Raw genomic sequence first — 8,659 nt, 5'->3', positions numbered from 1 at the left:
TCTGGAAAAAAAAAACCACAACTGTTTGTTTCTTTTTCTTAGTGACTTGAAAATTTACAAAGCTGAAGTTAAATATTTTAGCAAAATGACACTTGAGATATTGTATTTGAAAGTAAGATATATGGGTATTTCAAAATGAACAGCTGTGTCAAGTGATATAGAAGGATTTAAACTTGAAGATTTGATGGATGAAAACTGGCAAAACACATCAATTAAAAGTTTGGGATCTGTTTCATCTTAATCATTTATTGTCTGGAATAGGTTGAAAAAAAAACCCAAAACAAACCTGTAATACTGAAATACCATTTTCCCATTTTGGCAGAAGCTTTTTGTTATGCCAAAGGAAGAAACTAGACTTTGAAATTCACATTTCTTTTATAATTATTTAAAATTGAAGTAGTGCTTTCTGTAGGTGTAATGACAATAAGCTAGTGTTGCTTATATTACTCATTTCACAGTCATGTATCTTTATTGATAGACAAGTAATACTGGAATTTTTGTGTGTGGAAAAGTCTAAATCATAATTTATTTTTTTTCAAAGCAGATTTGTAGTCTTTTAAAAATTGAGGACCATAATTTCTTCTACTACTGCCAGAATTTTCTTTCAATGAAACAGGCTGTAAATTGGCATCTGGAAGCTTATGAAAGGAAATACCTTTTTCGTAAATATAGTTTTTTTATGTTGAAAAATCTGCAGATAAACCTAGCTACAATTTGTGTGTGTGTGTGTATATACTTATAAATTAGATCCACTAATTGGTGCCCTAGCAAAATACCATGAAATTAATGAATTCTAGAAGGGTTTTTTATGTTTTTCTGTTTAAAAACCAAAACAAACAAAAAAGCCCCAGATAATTACTGCAGTTCTTAAGCATAAATTATTTGTTCTCATTTATAGGAAGCTACATAGTAGAGCTACTGAAAAAACCAAAATGTAACTTTTCATTACCCATAAAAATTCAAAGGGAACTCCCAACCAGTCCCTTAAGAGAAGGCTAATCCCTTCCCAGATGGGATCACTAGAAAATTTCTTCAGACGAATTTGTTTTCCAGTTGTTCTTTCCCAGGGAATTATATTGGTTTAAATACTGGAAAGATTCCTTGGAAGTTTCCAAGTCTCTACTGACACTATGAGTCAGATGTCTCCAGGTTCTGTTGTGCCAGATTTGATGTCAAATGATAATCCAATGGGGTTTTCCATTAGACTTCATAATGGGATTTTACTGTGTAAAATAACCATATTTTGTCTGAATCACCAAAGCTACCATTAAAAATCTAGTTTTGTTATCTGATTTGTTAAAACAAATTTTTAAAAGCTTAAAATGTTGCAAAAAAAAAAAAAAAAAAAAAAAAAAAAGAAGAAAATTTCAAGCCTGAGTATGCAGCAATATCAATTTTGAAATGTTTCACAACTTAATAGCATGTTAGTGCAGCACAGACAAAGTCTCTGCCCTGGTTAGTCTTTGTGGCGACAGCAGGCACTGATTACTTCTCTCTTTAAAAGGGAGTATGTCTTCTCTCCAAGACTGGGGCGTGCTCTTGCAAGTACAGTTGTTATTGCTCATTGGAAATTTACTGTGGAAGAAAGGAAGTGTTGCCTCATGGCCGGGTTTGGCAGGTCCTCCCTGCAGTTGGGGACACAAGGAGCGCCATGGCCTTGGTCATGGGTGGCCTGTTAACATCTGCCCTGGGACCAGCACCCTTGGATGACCTCTGAAGCTGTATGAAACTTGTATTTTTGTGAGTTTTACTGAGTTAATAAAAGATTCCAGGAGCTCCTAGATCTTGAGGATTTGGAGGTTTGTTGTATTTATTTTTTCTTTGAATTTTTGTCCTATTTGGGAATCCAGCTTCTTTGGCTAGCCTGTCTCCCACACTGATGTACATTCTTGAGCCGAACTGCTGTCTTCATCTGAAAGGGAAAAGATTAAAGTGCAGATGCATGAATTTGGCTTTGGCACATTCCCCTTTTTGCCCATTCTTAAGTAAACAATAATTTAAAATACATGGAATTAATCTTAGGGAGAATACATGAAGTCTATAGTTAAGTGAACCAGTGGAAGCCCTGCTCCCATTATTCAAAGATCTTTTAAGGGTAGGCTTGAAGGGGAAGAAAGGCAGGATTAGAGCCCCAAATGGTAGCTGAATAGTTGATGAGTGCTACATTTAGCTCAATCCTGTGGAAAACTACAGAGTAATGGGAATATGGATTTTTAAGTCATGGTTAATATAATGTTACCTGTACAATGTGGAGTTTGATTTTATATGAGGGAAGTAGATTTTCTCTTCAGCTGGGAGCCAGGGAAAATTCATAGTTGCTGTCTTTGCCATAGAGTTCTTAAAAATAATCAGACAGTTTCTATTAAATGCTGCTGTGTGTTTTACAGGGAGAAATTTGTAGTAGATCTCAGCAACTGGCCTCATGCTTCTGCCCATCTATGGCATCCTGCAATGCCCAGACAGGAAAAGGAGTATTGCATATGTTGCCATAAACTTCTTTTTTTCCAGACAAGGAGAAGTCACCCAACTTTTTCCTGCATTCTTGGCAAAAGATAACTGATAATTGTTCATAAAAGAAACTTTAAAAGGTTCTGGGAATTACTAGGTGAAGAGATTTCCAATGTCTGCCTTAGCAACTCACCATCTCCCTCCTTTTCTTGATAAGCACCTTAATTATAAACAATATAAATAGATCCATTGTCTTGTAGCACCCACAGTTACAAGATAAACACAGAGGAGCTTATGCTCACCAAAAGTCAGGTGAAGTCAGTGAGATTCTTGATGGCATGAATCATGTTGAGTTTGGCTTGCTCCCAAACGTACATATTAGCAGAGAAGTGTTTCACCTGACTGAGGATAAATCACGTTGGAATATGTGGTAGTGAGAGAATCACTATAGAAACAGTATGTTGTACATGAAGTGAAATTTCATATGGTTATGGTTTGTTTTGATGTGAGTCAAATTGTAAATGATCTTATTAGGTAATCTGCTGGGGAATGGTAGTATGCGGAATTGCTCTCCCCTGCCACAATCCCACTTTAGCAATCACTGAATAAAAGGTGGAGGAACTGATGGGGCTGCTTGTTCCTAGAAAGAAACAGTGTGGGTACAAGCAGGCAGGATGGGTACAGATCCAGGTTATCAATCACCACAAAGCACTATTAGATACAGACACTGATAACATCTATATTTAGGAAAATGAGGACAGCTGTACCAATCCAGGTGTTCACGCAGTTCTTACTCCTGTGCTTGGCATGCACCTCTGTGTCTACCTCTCATTCCTGCACTGTTAAAGTGTGTGGATTTTACATTACTGGAGGATCAAGACACTGGAGAAGATCTTGGTACATCCCAGAGCAGAAACAGAGTCTGCCACAGGCTTCCTGGGTTCACTGAACAAGGGGAAATATCTTCAAACTGAAAAAGATTAGGTTTAGATTAGAGATGAGGAAGAAATTCCTTTCTGTGAGGGTGCAAACTGGCCTAGTGGAAAATGTCCCTCCCACAGGAGGGGAATTGGAGCTGGATGATCTTTAAGGTGCCTTCTAACCCAAACTGTGATTCTGTGATTCTATGATAATACCTAAGTAGAAAGATAGCGACCACAGAGAAACATCTGTAGTTACTGCCTCTTCTGACATATGTTTGACCCATGTTTTAATTGTGTACCAGTATGCCCCCCTAGCTGTTACAAGAAAAGTTTCAGGAACTAGAAAATCTTCCCACTGTAATTAATTTATCTTATTTTCACATCTTAAATGCTATTCTTGTAGAAAATGGAAATTCTACTGCATTCCCAGGATTATATAAATTGTTTGCATATACTTAGTCTTGCCTTTTATTGAGAGAGGAAATGGGCACACAGCATGGCTGCATGAGTCACAAACATCTGTCTTTGTGTGTGACCTATTTGATTAGTAGAAGTTTACAGCCATTTCAGCCTTTCTTCATACTAAGGCCCCCAAACTGCATGTGAGTAATTTTGTCCTTCAAAGGTTGTCTGGAGGTGACAAATTTTCCCTGGTTTTTCTGTATTCAAAGGTGTTTGTCTTTCAGGCATGAAATTCAGAGTGTGAGGGTTTTTTCCCTTTTGGCTTACAGATATCATTTAAGTCTGCCTCTTGCTGACGGTAAATGCAGTCTTAAAAATCTCCGAGGATAATAGAAGTGAGGCATAGAGGCTCTGCCTTTAGCTTGACACATTTTCCACATGGTTTAGTCATAAATTCTAAAAACAAATTGCAGCTTTTCTCTGTTGGCATGACTGAAAATCAGTAGCAGACGCCTTCTACGTTTTCCAGGTAATAGAACTTTTCAAGGATTGGCTTCATTTGGTTCAAAGACACAGACAGTTCCTAATGTGCCAGATTGTAACTGTGCCAAGCATGGGCAGTGTGGTGATTGCTCTGCTGTGCTCTTCTTGCACTGTCATCAGTGTAAAATGAATAAGAATGCTTTTGGCTCTTGTTGAAGTTCTGGTTAGCTAAAGAGTTTTATGGGTTTATTTTGCCTTTTTAAACCATTTCCATCCAGTATAGTGCAAACAGGTTCAGTTTACTGCTGAAATCCTCTCTAGCATTTTATTCCCTGAACGTACCTCCCTTCATCCCCTGTGCTCTATGGCCAGCTGTGGTGGTTTAGGAATGGTACTCCCAAATTTAGTGCTCTCACTGAGACCCTCCAAACCATGAGTTGCTTACTCACTCGTCCTCCCCCTGCCTCCTTGCAGTGAGCTGGAGAGGAGAACTGGAGGACAAAAACGTAAAGATCATGGGTTAAGAACAATTTACTGGAAACAGGAGCACAATATGAAAATAAACAGCCCCAGCAACAATATTAATGACAGAGGGTACAAGAAAAAGGTGAACCATTTGCACAGAAACCCCCCAACAACAGACAATACCCCATCACTCCTTCCACCACACTACACTGAACCAGAAGTGACCCCTTTTCCCTGGAAGAGACTGAGCAATGGGGTGAGGTGAATAACCTCTGGGTCCTGCCATGCCCCCTCCTGGCTACTGCAAAAATTAACCCCGTCCTGGCTGAAACCAGGGCACCACCACACTCTGATTGCTAGTAAAATGTCACTATCTGGGAAACCTCTAATTATCTGTAAATCAGCTCTTAATCTATTTATGTTTCTAGTGCAGTGCGAATGTAAAATAAAAGCCAGAAACTGGTCTTTTGTGTGGGGAAGAAATTTTGTATATTCTTTGAGTAAGTCTCTAAGAGAACAGAAAGCACTGCAGGAACCTGAAAAGTAGACCTCAATCAGACAGCCGACCCTGAACAACCTTCTCTTTTTTTTATTTTTGAAGGAGATGGTGGGATTAACATTCAGAAACTTAATCGTGTCCCTGAAAAGGTAACAGGTCTCATGCAATATCTTGTAGAATAATTTCTCGTAGAATAATTTCTCTAAATAAAGTCTAAAAATATGTCTTGTCTCACAGTCTGTAGCTGATATCATGTGAATTGTTTTCCCTCTATTAAGATGGGAAAAAAAATCTTTTTGCCTATCCACACATCGAAGACTTTCAAATTTCTATGTCAATAATTTATATTAAATATCAAGGAACTTGCTTTACTGAATGTTTCTAGAACGGATAACTTAACACCACCAAATATCCTATGTTCTCCTTTACTTGGAATTAGGACAATTAAAATACAAAGTCAAGTTTATTTGCACAGAGAAACCTGTTAATGACTGTCAACATTAGTCACCACTTGATGTAGAGGGAGTTGGTGTGGAAAGAGAAAGCAAATATGGTGGGGAATGAGATATTTCCAGTCATTTACACAGGTGGTCCAAGTCTCGAGTACTGGTAAATACACGTTTCATCACAATTTGTTTGTACTCAGTCTCAAATTTTCTTTTTGTTTCCCATACATTAGCACAACGTGTCAAGGCAACATTTGTTTGAATGCCCCTCTGTTTAAGCTACGCTAGATCCTGACTAGTGAAAATAGTATAGTCCTATTTTTCTACTGAGCTATAGTGATGGGTACCATATGCAGCCTTGTCTACTTGACTTTTACTTGGGATAGTCTGGTTAGAACTCTGAAGAGTTTTTCGAGACTCTTTAAAACCATAATTCCAGGCTCAAACAAGTTAGCAGGTAAAAGGAAGACACTGACAGTAGTGTCTCTCTGATGTGGATGACTGTGTGAACCTGCCAAACCCCTGAAACCAGGGCTGGACCCATCAGTTGAGGCTCATATGGGTGGGTAACAAGTGGAACCCCAGTGTGGACCTGCTGTACCTCAACAAGTTTCTGTTCTGCAAACATGACATTTACATGTGTACACACACACCAGCCCAAAATAAACATAAGATCAGAGAAGGAATTATTTTCAGTTGCACTCTCAAGAATAATTGAATGTTTTTTTTATAGGCCTCTCAACAAATACTTGGGAAATGTTGAGAAGTATCACTTTATTTTCCACAGTGTAAACTGCTTTTTCAGCAGTGTTCTGTCAATTACCTGGCAAAGGCCTAATCCGTCGATTCTTCTGAGTGACCATTTGTAGTTTGCTGAAAAATAAGCATCTTGACTCTTTGGTAAGACTAAGGATTTGGCCATTGATCCAACAGTGTGATTAGGGTCATAACCAAGCAGTGAGTGATCATGTGCTCCCAGCAAGGGACACTGTTTTAGAGAACACAAATAGACAGCTGTTTGCTTGAATTGATGTATGAGCCTCTAATTTTTCCAGGCATAAAAACTAGAAAATAAGGACTGTTACTTCAGATACTGTTTTTGTGTTTGCTCCAATTTTTCAACAGGAAGTTCACTGGGCTCCTGAAGACCCACAGTAGACATCCAGTCTGTTACCAGTGATGATATCCAGTGGGGAACTGAGCCAAAATGGCTTTCCAGAAAGCAGTTTCTGTAAATCACTTAAAGGTGAAGGAAAATTCTCCCTCTCCCCTTTATGAAATATTAGTATTTGTTTAATAACTTTCCATTTCTTTCAATTTTTCCTGCTTTGTTTGATTTATTACAAAATCTAACAAAGCATGGTTCTGAAGCAACTGAATTTTCACAGTTAGAAAAACAACGTAGAAAAATGATTGAAAATAAAAATTACATTTTCAAATTATTTTAAATTATTAGTGTTTAAAGCACATTAAAACTGGCAGCTATGTCAAAATTACTTCTTAATTTTTTACACGTAAATTTTTCATTAATTTTTTACAAAAAGCTAATTCTTATGCAGTCTGAAGCATGAGATATATTTATATTCTGCTTTTCTCCCCAAATCTGAATTGGAAAATCTTGCATCAAGTGAAAGTACCACCTTCACTGGATGCGTGCTGTCTTAGATTTAGAGGTGCAGAGGCTGCTGAAAATCAGTTGTTTTGACTCAGTGTATGTATCCAAAAAGCAGGACCCCAGATCCCACTGTCCCCTTCTGAAGGTATTGAAGGTCAGTGGTTTTTAAGGCTGAAAGGCTTTGCATTTTTTATATTTTAAACAATAGTCCTCTAAGTGGTGAGTTTCAATCTTTTTCTTGCTCTGTCAAATTAAATGAACACTTTGACTGACAGGTTTGTTGGCTGGACAAATCTCCCAGTATCTTTGGCAGCTCCTGAACTTGGCTTTCTCTGTGAAGTGTCTTCTTGTTTCTCCCTCTGCTGCCAGGACACACATAAGCACTCACGTGTTCTCTGCCTGGCTGCTTCTCACTCGCCCTCCCTGCGTGTCTCATTCTCCCAAACAGCCCCTCTTCAGCATTCCTACCTTAAACTTGCTCCTCTTTTTCCCCCTCTCTGCTGGCAAGATGCATGTCTGACAGGCAGGTGCTCTGCCTTTTGCCTGAGAAGAAAGAAAGGCAATCTTGCAGCTGGGGTACTGCAAAGGCCACAGCAAAGAATCCTAGATCACTGCTGATCCCCTTCCTCACCTCCTGCCTCTGCTGCACTGAATGCCCTTACATCACATGTCCTGTGAGAGAGCTTTCAGATTTATTCTTATGCCATTGGCAGACCAGACTCCAGTTGATATTTGCATTAAGAGGATGTTTATGGTTAGACCAATATTAATATGCTCTACAGAGAGAAACCTGCTGAAAATTCTTGTAGCCATACGGATCTCTCCGAATAGGTTGATGCCTAGGCCACAAATCAATAAGGACACAATTTATTCCGTGTTTGCATATACACTTTTTCAAGTCCATCTGTCTCCTGAGAGTCCTCTGTTATTTCCCTGATACAGAAGATAAAAGGCAAGGATGTTCAAGGGAATGTAGGGTTTTGAAAAAGTTCCTGTCTCTTTATTGTCTGAATTCTGGTTCTTTTGGTGTATTTTGTTTCCTTTAGGCATCAGCTGCACTGTTGGGACAATAGGTTTTCCACATGAGCCAGCAACCCTGCTGTCACTGAGGGATCCAGGTGGGCTGGCAATGCTGGGCATGTTGTTCTCTCACTGAGAATTTCAGTGGTGGTGAGAGAAGAGACCAACCTCCCTGTGAGTCTGAGAAGGATTTGGGTGAGCTGCTAAACAAAATGGAAAGGACCATAGACCAATATACCTATTGGGAGTTGCATTGCTATCGACCTCATGAAAATGCCTGTCTCTCTCCTGCAAAAGGAGACACTGGTTGCACCAGAAACTGCATTCAGTGTGGAAGCAGGCCAGAATTTAAAAAAGA

The 8,659-nt window shown here is 38.9% G+C and overlaps 1 long non-coding RNA gene across 1 annotated transcript; it reads right to left on the bottom strand.

Moving 5' to 3' along the window:
* Positions 1-1,378: 1,378 nt before the first annotated feature.
* LOC135406626 (uncharacterized) lies at positions 1,379-7,914 on the bottom strand. Its single transcript, XR_010426386.1, has 3 exons — positions 7,750-7,914; positions 2,240-2,337; positions 1,379-1,912 (listed from the first exon to the last, which is right to left on the bottom strand). It is a non-coding gene; the product is annotated as an uncharacterized LOC135406626 (long non-coding RNA).
* Positions 7,915-8,659: the final 745 nt, after the last annotated feature.

The sequence above is a fragment of the Pseudopipra pipra genome, chromosome 2 (assembly GCF_036250125.1).
Source record: "Pseudopipra pipra isolate bDixPip1 chromosome 2, bDixPip1.hap1, whole genome shotgun sequence".
In the NCBI taxonomy this organism is placed as follows: Eukaryota; Metazoa; Chordata; class Aves; order Passeriformes; family Pipridae; genus Pseudopipra; species Pseudopipra pipra.
The sequence above is the reverse complement of the archived record's forward strand: the minus strand, read 5'-3'. Positions and strand labels throughout refer to the sequence as shown.